We start from the raw sequence: 426 nt of genomic DNA, 5'->3' as shown, positions 1-426 counted from the left end.
CGGCCCACCCGCGCTTTAAAGTGCCGGGCGGCCCGCCGCCCTCTGACCTGGAAGTGCTGTGCGCCTGCGCGGCGGGGCGGGGCGGCCCAACTTCCGGTAGCGTTGTCGGCTTCCCATCACCTGGTGACCTCAGTGGGGTCAGGCAGGCGGCGAGCCAGAGCTGTGAGGGCTGCAGCCCTCAGCCCCATGTCCCGGCCCCGCACCTTCATGGGCAAGAAGCAGAAGACCGAGTGGTGCTCGTCCTATAAGGTGAGGCGCCGTGCTCGCTTTGTGACGCGGGGCTGGCGGGCGGGCGGATGTTTGAAGTGGAGGTCGGGGTGGGGGGTCCCGGGGAAAGATCCCAGGCTCACTGGCGAAGACCCCTAGGGAGGATCCCAGCTGACTTGCGGGGTTCCTGGGCGAGGGTTTAGGGTTAGGATTAGGGTT

Source organism: Crocuta crocuta, unplaced genomic scaffold (assembly GCF_008692635.1).
Source record: "Crocuta crocuta isolate KB4526 unplaced genomic scaffold, BGI_CrCroc_1.0 scaffold354, whole genome shotgun sequence".
Lineage (NCBI taxonomy): Eukaryota > Metazoa > Chordata > Mammalia > Carnivora > Hyaenidae > Crocuta > Crocuta crocuta.
The sequence above is the reverse complement of the archived record's forward strand: the minus strand, read 5'-3'. Positions refer to the sequence as shown.